The sequence below is a fragment of the Manis pentadactyla genome, chromosome 14, assembly GCF_030020395.1.
Source record: "Manis pentadactyla isolate mManPen7 chromosome 14, mManPen7.hap1, whole genome shotgun sequence".
NCBI lineage: Eukaryota > Metazoa > Chordata > Mammalia > Pholidota > Manidae > Manis > Manis pentadactyla.
This window is the reverse complement of record NC_080032.1, coordinates 28,610,610-28,623,067: the sequence shown is the minus strand read 5'-3', so window position 1 is coordinate 28,623,067 and position 12,458 is coordinate 28,610,610. Positions and strand designations below refer to the sequence as shown.

At 49.5% G+C, this 12,458-nt stretch overlaps 1 long non-coding RNA gene across 1 annotated transcript; it reads right to left on the bottom strand.

Annotated features, from left to right (window-relative positions):
* Positions 1-6,058: 6,058 nt before the first annotated feature.
* Positions 6,059-7,743, bottom strand: LOC130680579 (uncharacterized). The gene is made up of 2 exons (XR_008993599.1): positions 7,495-7,743; positions 6,059-6,259 (listed from the first exon to the last, which is right to left on the bottom strand). It is a non-coding gene; the product is annotated as an uncharacterized LOC130680579 (long non-coding RNA).
* Positions 7,744-12,458: the final 4,715 nt, after the last annotated feature.

Below are 12,458 nucleotides of genomic sequence, written 5' to 3'. Positions count from 1 at the left end.
AGCAGCTTACTTTTTATTGGAATTGAGTTGATATACAATATTAGAGTAGTTTAAATCTGAGCTTTTATCAAATGGTTTTATGTCTTGCTGCTCCAAATACAGGTCTCTGGGCAGAAGCCTGAGGAATAAGCAGTGATGAAAAACTGAGCATTTAAATGACTAGATTTATTTCCTCCCTCTTCTGCCCAAATCCAGTAGAAAAACATCATATTTAATGAAAGTAATTTATAGACATATTATTTTATGCCTTTTGTTTTAAATTTGATGCGGGGGCTGGGGACAGGGAAAATTAACATTTTGAGAGCAAAGTGCTTATGTGTACTCCTATGTTATCTAAGCATTTTGCAGCCCTCTGTCCAAGGCAGCTGGCTCGTGGAGGGTGGACACAGCTACTGCCCAGGCAGTCTACAGGATGTCCAGATTCTCACGAATATAGATCCTTTTAACTTTCCCACTTTGCAGCTGAGAAATTTGAGGTTTAGACATGAAATCAAAACAGCAGACCTGGGATGTGAGCCCAGGCAGCCAAAATCCTACACCCCGTGTGCACGGTGCCATCTCTAGTTCCAGGAAAATGCATTGCAAAGCATCCTGGAGAATGGAGAACGCGGTGCAGAGTCTCACCTTGCAACCTCACCAAGGCGTTCCTGTGTGCAGATCTGACTGTGCAAAGTAAACTTCTTAAAGCCTGGGGAGAAGAGACACTTGAGGCTGACTTGTCAGAAACCTCTACCAATTGAAGGCCAAGGAGACATGAAAATAAAATTTGAAAGTTGCAGTGATATCTGCCAGAAAATGTGGCCCATTTTGGTAATTTCCCTGACACATTGCGTTGGGGAACACCTTTATTTTGTAAAGCGAGGTTCACCTCTATGTTTTGTGTTTCGGTTAGTCTATAAAAAGACCACTGTCCCATTTTCTCTTCCCCAGACTGTCTCCCTTGTCACCCTGCTGGACACCTCTTCTGGGCCAGCTGCAGTAAATGAAGAAACAAACAAGAAACCCAAGCCATTAGCTTTAATATTAGCTTTCACAAACAGGAAATTCTGTTTAAAAAGGGAAGTCCACAATAAATTACCCAGTGATTTTTGAAAGAAAAAAACATAGTCATTACCCCAGAATATCAGGGTAAAACATTTGTAGGAATTTGCAGTCTCATTAATTCTTCATATGGCATGTTTAGCATCAAAATGGAGTGAATCACAAAGTGAATTGAACCACACAGTGAATTTAGAATTACTGCCTCACTCTACATTTAATACTACAGTATTAAATGTTATATTCTGTGTAATGTTTCCATCTCCTCTGTAATATATGTATTATCTGTCTTTGGGTTTCCTGTCAGGCTGCAGTGGGCACATCCTTGCTGCTATCACACACTGGTTTTTCTCTCAATGAGCTCATCAATACATCTGCATGCTAACACACAGGTGAGGTTCACACCTGTTTTGTCTGAATGTACAAAATCAAATTGTACTAGCTTCCTGGTAATTGAGCATTCATTACTCCTGGCACCTTTGCTTATGAACTCGATGGAAGGGACTGTTCCTCACATCTTTGTTTCTGCCTCACTGGTTCCCATGGTGCCTTCTGTCTTGGTCTGTGAGGTGACAATGACAATGATGACAATGAGACAATTGCGAAGGCCTCCAGTGGGGAGCGTGTTTGATGCATCTGAGATACGGCAGGATGACCAGCACTACACCAGAGGGGGAACGCTGAGGAAGGGCCCCCTGATCATCCAGGGTCTGGTAGCCACAGTGGCTTGGACCATACTGGAAGGTGGCAGGTGACATATGCAGTTGTGTCTTCACCTGCCACCATGGATTCCCTTCCTTATGGTACATGCCTCTTCTGCTCCCAAACCCACTGGGCTCATGGGGCTAGTCACCTGGCCACACCCAAAGTGAGGAGGTCGAGACTCACAATCCTATCATGCTTCTGGCTGATGAGTAACCTGGAAATATTTGGTAAGCAGGACTCACAGCTGCTGCAGTAACTATCATGTTGTGGATGTGAGCACAAACACTATTGCTAATACAAGGGCCCAATCAAAGTGATTCGGGGAACCAGCACAGTGATTCTGGCCTGAGAATTTTGCAGTAGGCAATAACCTCTCATGTCCCTGCTGTGATTGGCATTGAACTTTGGGGAATTCTGAAGTGGCTTTTATTTCTGTTGACAGACACGGCAGCAGAAAAAGTGAAGTAAGACCACACAGAGACCCAGGTGCATCACGGGTGACGGATGTGACGTTCCCACCTTGCCCAGTGCCTTTCCGTTCTGTGTTGTATATTTCCCCAACACTGAGCAGGCTTCCATGCAGAAACACGTATCATTGCTTTCCTGTTAACCGGATGTTCAGATTCAGAAGTCAAACCGATGCCATTTCTGCCACAGAGAAACAATAATGATGGATTCTTTACACATGCAAATATAATCTGAGTGATCTTTAGATTTATAATTCTAAGATGCTAGAAGATATTGAAATTAATATTCTAAACATCATGTCCTATTTAAATGACAGTTAAGCTTTTGGGTGGGTGGGGAATCCACACACTGTTTCATTCTGCTGGGTAAATACTCCTCAGGCTGTGATGACATCTGTAATCACCTGAGGCTGGCGGGGGATGAGATTTCCCTCGTCACCTGTGGCTTGGGCTCCTCGTGTCCTGGAGGCTCAGTGGAAGAAATCCTTCTACCATAGCAGGAGGGTTGTTGGAGCAGCATATAACTGCTAAGCCCAGGGCTAAAGTCTAATTCTAGACCTGGAAAATTAGATTAACACTCAGAGCTAATCACTAACAAATAATAGAATAGGGTTCAGGCTGATTAGCCATGCAAAGTCATTATGTGGCTTAACGGAAAGTGCACATTTCTCTTCATGAGCAGAATCTGCTCGCAGATTCTCGTGTGTGTGCGCGTGTGTATACCAGGTGATTTGTGGGCTACCTGCAGGATCTCAGTTAATTCCCATTCCACCCGATGATCTGGGCACGCCCATTTCCCCGTTTCAGTGTGGAGGCAACTGAAGCTCAGAGAGGCGAATTCCTTGTCCAAGACCACACAGTGAAAGGAGAGCTGAGAATCAAATTCAGGGACACCTGCCTCCAAAACATCCTGATAGGTGATTTCTGCATATATCACAGGAACTAGAACACTCAAGATCTGTAAGGAGGGGGGTCTCTTCCTTGGCACACCAGGAAAACCACCTTCCAGCCCAGACCCCTCCCCAGGGAGGGGCTTCCCTCCCCAAGGGACAGGTGCCGAGCTCCATGTATGGTCGCATCCGTCGTCCTGTCAGCTCGCCCCCTACTGGTGGCTCGGAGGCCAGACACCCGCGAAAGTCCGGGTAGGCGCGGATGCGCCCTCTAGAGCCGGCGGCTGGGAGTACACCTGGGCCACCTGGGCCTCTTGGGCCACAGCATCCGAGGAGCTGTGTATCCCAGCCCGGTGCATCTTAGTCCCCCGCCTCCCCGCCGCTCTGTGCCCCCTTCCTCGCCGTCTGCACATCTTTTGTTCTGAGCTCCCTGCTACTTTGATAATCTAATTAAATCAGAGGACTCTTGCTCCAATACACACACACAAGTGCACAGAATTCTTTCAAAATTTCAGATTTCCCTGGATCCCAGGCCCTCTTTGCAGCTCATCCATACTTGGCCATACTGTGGCCTTACTCTGGCTTCTCTGATTTAAAAAGAGGACCCGGCCATTTCAATTGTTTCGCTCAAATTTCTTTACTTAATATAAACAAAGTCAACATGAAATTTCTAAATATGTGGTATATTTTCAAAGCCCGCGTTTGGAAAAGCAAATGCTTTTGCATCACAAAAGGTCTGATATACATAATTCATAGAATGCAGTATTTGGGAGCATCCTTCCCAGCACAGTCTGGGAAATCTGGACAGGAGTTTTCAGAGCAAACAGATGAAAGACTGTTTTGCTCAGTCCCTCCTTGAGGCTCTGTCACTGGATGTGCACATTCCTTGGGAGGTAACATTATAAAGTCCAAGAGGATAGTGAAGAATGTGGGGCCCAAGCCTATGTGAGCTTTCCTAGCCCCGCTGATATCACTGGTGGAAGAAAGCCCTTGGCTTCTGTCTCCTGTTGCCAGTGCCTGTGTGTGTGTATGTGTGTGTGTGTGTGTGTATGCACCTGTGTAGCATGGGGGGCAGTGAACCCTTATGTGTCCCCCTCATATAAGCCCATAGGGGTGGGTTACTAGGTTTCCTGGGCTCCCTGTGGGTTGGCAATTTGAATAGTTTTGTGTGCTCTTGGGAACTAGGGCTGCCTCCAGTGACTTAGTGTTTGGGCCCAGGGAGCTTATGGGGGTGCACTGTGGCTTGGAAACACACAGGGGAAGTGGTAGAGGGTGTGACTAATAAACTGCTCAAGGGGAACAGACCCTCCTGTAACTGGGGCCTCCAAACTAGGTCCAGGTAAAAAGCATTAAAGACCAAGCAAACAGTTACCCAGCCCGTCACCTGGGAGCCCCATGGGCTGTGTACAATGGGAAATATCGCCTCTGTATGCCAGCCCAGTTTCCCAGGATGTCCGTGTCTTACAGGACCAGCTGAGGCGGGGAATGGATTGCCTCCTCCACTTCCCGACGGAGGACACTGAGGCATGGGGGTTGGAAGCTGGGCCAGCCCCGGACGTGTGTCCTCTGTCCTCTCCTCCTCCTGTTGGTGGTGGGCTTGTTGGCACTGGCGATCCAGTGCTGGTGACCGGCTTCCTGGGCTGCCACCTCCCGTAATCATTCTGGGAAACAGCTGCTGTTGAGCACAGTACTGGAGGCACAGCCATGCCTGATAGCTTTCTACTAATTCCACTCATAAGTCACGGATGAAAGTGGCTGAGGCAGGGGTTGCGGCAGGAGGCGGGGCCAGTGGCACGGCCAGTGCACTCTCAGAGGAAAGCTGCTGGGACGCTGTCCGTCTCCCCCCTACATCTGCTCCAGGTCTGAGGCTCTCCTCCTGACACTGCTTCCTCTCCCTTTATCTGTCACCAGCTGTCCCCCTTAAATGGCTTGTGCCCCCCTTTCCCTCAGTCTCCACTTCCAAAGGACCCAGCTGACACAGAGGCCCCGCCAGCACCCTCCCCACACATGGGATGGAGGGAGTGGAAGCACAGAGTCAGGACATGCTGGACACGTGGAGGCTGATGTGGCGCTCTGGGGCTAAGACGAGTGGTCTGCCAAGGGGTGGTGGGCGATCCGTCCCCTCGGTGGATTCTCCCAAAGCCCTTGGCTGGGGGCTGCTGCGTTGGTGCTTTCAGTTGGAGAGACAGACAGAGACAGAGACGGAGGCAGAGGCAGAAAGGCAGAGACAGAGAGAGAGACATAACACGAGAGAGAGAGGTGGAGAGATGCAGAGGCAGAGAGGCCTTCCCAGATGACACCCTTAGACCCTTGCTCACATCCCTCCTGGAGGTTGGCTCTCTCACCCTCGCTCACATCCTGCAGGATGAGATGCATCAGCTTCCGGCTGGGTATTCAGCATGGCCCAGGCAGGTCCCACCCAGGAAGACCTTGTGGCCCTCTGGGGAGAAATCTCCCTCCTGCTCTGTCCCCCACCATGAGTGGAGCTGAGGGTGGCCTGCACCACAGATGGGCAGTCAGAGGACAATGGCAGCTTCGGCTGAGTGACAGCAGCTCAGGGCTCCTGGAGCCCGCAGCTGGGAGCGACTCCAAGAAGCCCACGGCTCCGATGGGGGTGGTGCCCTGTGAATGGGTGGATCTGCCACACCTCGGCCACTGAACTGCATTTAGTAGCAGGTACATGACCCAATGTTCTAGGAGGCAAACATCATCTCACATGTGGACTGGGGACATTTATTCCTCCTGTGGCTTTTGAAAAATGCGACCTAGTCTTGAGAAAACACACGTCTTTTCACGTCCCCCCAACTCCACCAGCCCTGTTTTCAGTTCGTGGGATTGAGGGCTCTATAAATTGTGCACCCCCTCACCATTCAGGGGCTTCTCCCGTAAAGAGGCATTTAATGGTGAGCACAACAGCGGTTCCAGTGTTTTTCTCTAATGACAGCATCTGTCAGTAAATAACCAGAACAACACTGAGCCTTTTATTCGGGGGATCTCAGAGCCAGCTCTGGCCTTGAACGTGTGCTCTGCCTCACACTGGAGCTTCATGACAAGGTCCTCTCATCCCCGCAGCGTGGCAGAAGCTGTGTCTGAGTGCTGTGGCCAGCTTGCTGTGTGTCAGGGGCAGTTCCCACGACTCCCTGAGCTTTGTTTCATCATCTAGAAGAGGAGGGAGTTAGTTCAGATCAGGGACTGCACAACCCGTGACTCATGAGCGGAATATAATTTTTTGAATCATACATATCCCCTTTTCTGAAAAATTTTTTGAAAAACCATATTTTCCTTATGATACAATGCTTCTAATTTTTCTTTCATTGGACAAATATCAGTTGAGCATTTACCATGCAGGCATTTCTCTATCTGTGTCTCTGTTTTCTTGGTAGTGTCCATTTTACCAGTGAATAGGAAGTACGGCAGCCAGCCAGCTGAGAATGGACCGGGCAGAGGGGGAGCTGGAGCCCGAGCAGCCTGGAGCCGGGGGAGGGGAGAGGACCACTGGGACTGTCTGTCCTGGAGCAGGCACTCTAACTATGTAACTGAGATCCTGTTCCCAGCCTTACTGGACCCTGGGGATCCCATTACTGGGAGTGGAGAAGTCATGGGCTCTGCTGGCGCTGTCCTACTGGGACAGGGAAAAGGCCCAAGTGAGAGGGGCAGGAGGCGGCATAGTAGCTTGACGTGTTGACCGCATGCCACAAGTTGTAGAGGAGCCAGGAGAAGATTCGCGCCCTGGACAATGTCACAATCACACAGTGATCACCACCGCTCCCTCCTGGGTCCCACCTGCCTGTGTCCCATCCTGGTGTGGCTGCCACATGACTGAGCTGGGCTCTGTCTTCCATGTGGACACATCACACAATCCAGGGGCCTGACCACAGTGGGAGGACCTGGTGGAGGTGGGGGATGTCGACTCACAGCGTGAGGCGCCTCTAACACCCTCCCGTGCTTCACCCACTTCACTCCATTTGGTTTTGCAAGACCCCTCAGGCAGGTATGACAGGTGTCGTTACCTGTGTTTTCCAGGTGGGGAAAGCAAGCAGGTATAACGCTACAACAGCACCATTTGTTGGTGAGATTTCTGGGCAGGGCTTGATCCTCTGCCCCAGGGGCCCTGTGGCTCCAACCAAGTGTCATAGGGGCCACCCATCATTGCCCTGGGCAGGCAGCCACGAGCCACGGTGGCACAGCTGTGGCCCCGAGGGCAGCAGATGACTCAGCGCCGCTCCTGTGCATTCACAAAATGCTTCGGCTGCAGGAAGGGCTGGGTGGTTTTCAAGGATGCAAATTAAAGAAAATCTCTGACTCCCCTGAGTTGAGAATCTTCCTAGGGCAGCTCTGAAAGCTTATGCAAAACCCATCAGTTTCACCCCCAAAGAGGAAAAGAGAGGAGGTACCTGAGGTCGGGAGGAGGGATTCTGATATGCTGTCTGGTTCTGTAGCCACAGAGTCAAACCACAGCCCAGCTCCAGGAACTGCCCCTCCATCAGCAGCGTTAGATGTGGTCCACTCAGCATGACGGCACAGCTGGAGGGGAAGGGGAGCCCAGAGAGCTCATTGCCATGAGCTGCCTCCGAAAGTTTGGGAACAAGTTCTGAATTGGTGGAAATCTCACTGGATCAAATGCACATGTGATTTGTTTTATGTTGAGCTTCTCTAGGCTGAGCAGCAAGGCCCCTCCCACGGAATGCCTGCTCTTGTCACTCAGGAAGAAGTGAGAGTGTTATTTTTGACTCCCTGTTGGAGGAGACACACATCTGAACATCAGGGGGTGACTGTCAGCTGTTTAGCATAGAAATGGCCTGGGGTCGGCTGTGCTTCGTTTTCCCACTATTCTGGTACTGATACTGCTATTCTATTTTGATAATGCTCATGGCTGTAAACACCGCAGATGTCTAAAATCCAGCCTGTTGTCATATATATATATATGATATCATCTCCATCTGTCACGGAGCCATTGCTTAATGAAATCTCTACTTTTCTCAGGCAGTGAAGCCAAGGCAGGTGGCATTCTGATGGTGCCTTATCCCCGTGGCTGCAGTGGGGGACTCAGCTACGGGGAGGGGGCACGAACTCAGAAACTGTCTGGAGCATGTCAGCCTGGTTTCTGAGAAAAGATGGGTATTTCTGACCTGGAAAGCAATTATTTGTATTCACAGGTGCTTAAACCTTTTTGAGGGGTCACTTACCAAGCTGACAAAAACAAGTTTCTCTGGAATATTTTCCTTACAAATTTTTGGCAGATGGTGGTACAGGACAATGGAGAGAAGGCAGCCAGGATCCTGGACCCCTGTAATTAAATTGCACACGCTGTGGTTTGACTGTATTTGGCAGTCTTTTTTATTGAGACTACCATCCCATTAATCTACGTCAGAGCTCTGAACTGTGAGTAAAAGCATCAGAGGTGTTTGTGCACTTTGATGAGTGTGTCCTGAGAGCATGCACCAACTCTCACACAGATGCACAGAAGTGGGGAACAGCATTTGGGAATTGCACTGGAAAAGATGGGCTAGTTGTGTTACAGTTAATTTCATACTTAAGTGACATAAGCAGGACTGTACGTTTTGTACTGTCAGGGCTTTGGGGAAGAATACATGCATTCCCAGAAAATATTCTTCATATATTTACTATGGGTCTTGGAATTTCACAAGTAGGATCTGTCTCTTTGGCACTCAAATTCTACCTTGTATTAGGGCCGAGTAACAGAATGTTCACTTACAAGACTTTAAACAAGAGGGGATATTATCTCATACACTAGGAAGCCTGAGGTGCGGCAGTTTTAGGATTGGCTCAGGAGTTCTTCTATTTTTCCAAGGACTTAAGCTCTTTTTGTCCTGCTGCTCCCTGATCAGCTTATCAGCTGGTTCTTAGTATTGCCCCCTCAAGGTCACAGTATGGCTGCCAGAGCTCCTATCATCACATTTTCACCCATTTACAAAGGCAGGAAGAAGGCAAGTTTGTGTGTGTAGGGGATGAGAGGGGCCAGCTCTGACAGAGCTAAACCATCCTGTGTGTCTCTTTTTATTAAGAAGGAAACTTTAAAGAAGCCCCACCAGTGTCCTGTTAAGTCTCCACTGGCCAATATTGGGTCACGTATTATGCACAAAGAGCCTGAGAAAATGAATCTGCATCCAACATCTATTAAGGGAAGTGGGCTGTCGGCCATGAGGGAGGAGAAGGGGGTCGTTGGCTGGTAGGCACTCAAGAGCATTGTTGCCCCAGGAAAGGCCTGTTAACCCTGGTTTCTCCAGGCGGAGGTCACTAATGAAGCTATAACCAGTCATCAACTCCTTTGATTTAATGTCTTCTCCTCTTTCTGGGGACATCTGCAGCTCTGATGAGGTGGGAGAAGGGATTTGGGAGCAGTAGAGCCCTGAGGTCGAATGAGGAGCGCCCTCAGCTGTCAGTGAGCAGCAGAAGCATGTGCAGCATGAAGCAGGTGGCTTGTGGCTGGGATCCGGCACTCTGACCTGCTGCATTCAAATCGTGTGGAGGTAATTTACAGACTCTTTCCCTTAAAATTCAAGACGTATCATACAAAAATCTAGAATTTTGTTCTCCCGTGAAAAATACAGAAGATGGGAGCCACTGGGCCATATTCTGGGGCCGCAGTGAGAGGGGTGCTAGGCCAGGCGCAGGCTCTTGGGGGTGCTGTCCCCCTGCCCGCCCACTCTGCTCCTGGCACCCGGGGTTTCCGGCTCTGGCTCTGGTTTCATCCACCTCGCTGGGTGCTTACACTGCTCCCACCTCTCGGCTGGGCGTGGCCCTGGCCTGGTTCAATCAAGAAAGGGCTGGAATTTTGTGGAGGGAGGAGGGAGGCATTGGGAGAGAAGCCTGGGGTGAGCCCACCCACCAATCTCGCTCCTGCGGCTGAGGGGGGGCTTCTTGTGGTGCTTCCAGCCTGTAGACTGTTGCTTCTAAAACTGACAAGAGTGACCTTCGTGCTGGGCCCTGTGTGGGGAGTTGATCTTGTGATGCTGCGAGGTGGGTCTGTTGTCACCCCCACCGTATGGATGACAAGACTGAGGCATGGAAAGCTGAGTCATCCCCCAAGGTCACCTGCCACACAGGATGACGAGGTTCTGCTCTTCCGTGGTTCTCCGAGGATGGAATCCCTCCCAAGTAATAGGTAGGATGCGAAGGCTAATGGTGCCTCAGACGCCAAGAGAGATGGAGAAAAAGCCCGCTGCTCACATGAGAGGCTCCTCAGGGGAGCAGAGGGGGTGCACACAGGGGCACGCTGGCCTGAGCAAGGCCAGTGGAACAGGTGGGCCTTTCTAGGGGTAGCGGTTGGGACAGACAAGTTCCCATATGCAGCTGGGGGTCTGCGAGTTTGAATTCCTGCTGGCATGAAAAGAGGGAGGGGCAGCGGGCTTCCTTAGGGGTGGCCCCGATGTCAGGGTGACCACCAGCTGCCAGGCCTGTCTGAGAGTCAAAGCACAGGCTTGGTCCTGGCCTCAGACAGCGGATGACGTGGCTCGGTGCTGGGTGGGAGCCTTGGTACCACGGTTCTCGGGAGGCTGAAGGGGCATTGGTGGGTCTGGCAAGAAGGTGGCTGGTGTGCGAGGGAGCATCTCTCTGTCACGCTGGATGCAGTGTCTGCTCATATAGAGGCCGTCCTTCTGGGAAGCAGGGTTGAGGTCCTGCCTCCCGGCTGTTGTGATGACTGGTGGGCCAGCTTCGGCCCAGGTCTCAGCTCAGAGCTCAGGGTCCAGCTGGAGCTCCGTGGCGGCAGCCTGTGAGCTGGCTACCTTTCTCTGAAAATATAATGTAGACATTCCTCTCTCTGTGATCTTCTGTCCATGTAGCTAACCTGTCAGTGGAGAATTCCACAAACCCCATGGGTTCAGGAGCCCTTTACTGGAAGTCATGGTAACCAGCATGAGGTGGGTTGAAAGTTCATCAAGAAAATATTTGGTGAGCCAAGAAAAGTGCCCAGGTTAACCTTGTAAATGTGAGTGACGAGCAGGTCTGTGGCAACAGCCACCTCAGGGCCACATTTACACTGGCCCGATAAGGTAAGGGAGGCTCATTGTCACTTATGTAAAATGGTTGAGATCTGATGTTTGTCAGCATTATTTAAAATTAACCTTCATGTGAATCTGACAGTAGTAAAGTTGTATTTCTTTTTCTTAGTTCTAATCCTTTAAACTTTTTAACTAGTTTTGACTCAACATTCCCTCGTTAAGTCAGGATTGAAGAGGTTTTGATGTGTTTCTCTTCTGAGTACTCAAAGAGTTTGTTTTGAAAAAGAGAAAATACATATTCACAAAGAAAGAAACTGGGACTGGCTTCACTCCTTGGCACATGGCACCATTCGCTTTCTTGGAATCTTTCAGCGTGTCCAGAGCATCTATCTTTACTCTTATGCTTAAAAAACTCAGGTCCAAGATGAAGAAAATCATAAGGAAGTTACTCGGGCTGATGGGTGAAGACGGGTGTAGTCCTTGCTGGCTACAGAAAATCAGCATTCTCTTGTTTAATGTGCTCAATTTGTGATATACTTTGCAAGTTCATTTACCCTCCTTCACAGACGGTCATACCCAGGAGTTCTCTGAAGACCAAAGAGCTTCTCAGTCTGGGAGGATTCGGTGGGTTTCTGTGTGGAGACAGGAGAAGTCTCCAGGTGTCTGCACATGCCCCCTGGGCCCTGGGATTCTGCTTGCACGGGGTTGTGGCCCCTGCCGCCATCTCCCTGGCACGCGCTAGAGCTCAGCCCTTCCCAGGTTTCAGTCAGGTGCTGCCCTCAGGACTTTTTAAAAATCCACTCATCACCTACTGTCCTTGTACTATTAGCATTTTTCTTTAACTCAACTTACTGCTTTACCCTGAAGACATCATTCAAAGATAAATCATGAGTCACTGCCATAAGTCTATCAGCTCGTGGCTGCCTCTGTCATGATAATTCTAGATTTCAGGACAAAAATCAGTGTATTTTGAATCATGATCTTGCATACTTTCGCTTGTTTTCAGAAACAAGAAGAATTGTGGCAGCAATCAATGAGAAATGCCAGAGTGTCATTCAAGGGGTGATAAAACAACCCAGTATCTGTCCTTATGTAAATAACAAGGAAGGGTCTGTTTGGGGATCTATTTGGAGTGACCGGGAGGCATCAAGGGAAATGTGACCTCACATAACCTTGGTTCTGGGATGATTTTGCCATAAATTAATGAGATGCTGTTTCAGTAGGTCCTCAGGGGTCCTAAGTTGTCCTGAATGTTTTCAGAGGCTCCTGAACAATTTCTATCAAAAATCCTTTTACCCCATTTCCAGATTTCCAGTCTTTTGTGCAACACCCGTATGATGGTTACAATATTTGCTATGCCATTTGCACTGTTAAGTACTTAACATATTTCTTTT